This window comes from Echinops telfairi, unplaced genomic scaffold (genome assembly GCF_000313985.2).
Source record: "Echinops telfairi isolate 266 unplaced genomic scaffold, ASM31398v2 ScPeMD7_9;HRSCAF=40, whole genome shotgun sequence".
Classification (NCBI taxonomy): Eukaryota; Metazoa; Chordata; class Mammalia; order Afrosoricida; family Tenrecidae; genus Echinops; species Echinops telfairi.
In genome coordinates, this window is record NW_022103906.1 from 90703068 (window position 1) to 90704361 (window position 1294).

Sequence of the window (1294 nt, forward strand, 5' to 3'; positions counted from 1 at the left end):
GGGGGCACCATGCTACTGACATGATAGTAAGCCAAAAAGTATCGTGATAAACAATCCATAGACAGTTTCATTAACCAGAAGATCAAAGCATGAAGTTATTGTTTCCTGGTGTAGCCTTCATCCAGGTCTGTACAGGAGGCCTGGTGGCAGGGTGGGCTACGCACAGAGCTGTTAATGAGAGGTCAGTGGTTCAAACCCACCAGATGCTCCACAAGAGGAAAAATGAGGCTTTCTACTCCCATCAAGATGTACCACCTTGGAAACCCGCAGGGACAGGTCTGTTTTGTCCTATAGGGGCGCTCTGAGTGGGAATGCACAGGACCGACAGCAAGGACTTTGGGTTTTGAGGCCTGTGCGCCACTGAAGGTGCTGTTTCCATCTCTCACCCTTCCTCTAAGAATTTGGCGCAAATAAAATAAAATAATTCGACGCTCTCAGATTGATACCATGTCAGAATAGCAGTTCTGGTACCCTTGAGGGACCCAGATTGTGTTCTTGTGAACTTTTTTGACAAAAAGTAGTGTAAGGGGGCAAAATTGGGGCGGCACGGTGGATAGGATAAGGTTTCCCAAGAAAATCCTCACAGGAGAACCTCGTACCATGAAGGAATGAGTGCAGGTGCATCGTTAGAATGGGAAAAGGTCGTTGGCACAACTTTCCTGACCATGGACTTCCCAGCGCCATTTTCCATTGTCTTGCCACATCTTCATAATAAGCTCCCATGGTTGTCCTATGTCCTTCCAGGACATCTGTCCAGATGACCACTGGGGAGGCTCAGCAAACAGTCGCCGTAGCCTTCTGAGCTAACCTCTCGAGTTGCACAGGTCCAGCACGACCCCTTGGGAAGCCATTGAACTGGTTTCAGAAGGCACCCAAATGAGGGGAAGGCGAGTACCTTCCTGAGAGCGCTTGGCGCCATCCACTGATTACAGACACGTTCAAGCACATCTTGCCGGGGAGGACCCTGTGCATGGAACCTGAGCAATACTTTCTGCCTGAGCCTCGAAGTGTGACAAGTTTTCTTTACGACTCCATCAGAGCTGTCTATCGCTTGTTTGTGATCAGTGAGAGGCAGGGCAGAGGGGAGAGACAAAGAGACCGATGGTTTCAAACTGCTGACCTTGCCATGAATCAGCAGCCCAAGGTGACCACGAGGCCACCAGGGCCCCTCCACTACCAGAGGCAGTGCTGACAGTCTCCTGGAGGAATTGTGTTAGGTCTTTTGCTTTTCTGTGATGCACGGCTATACCTGGGACAAAGGAGGTACTCATGGTACAGTTGGGAAGCGAGCGAA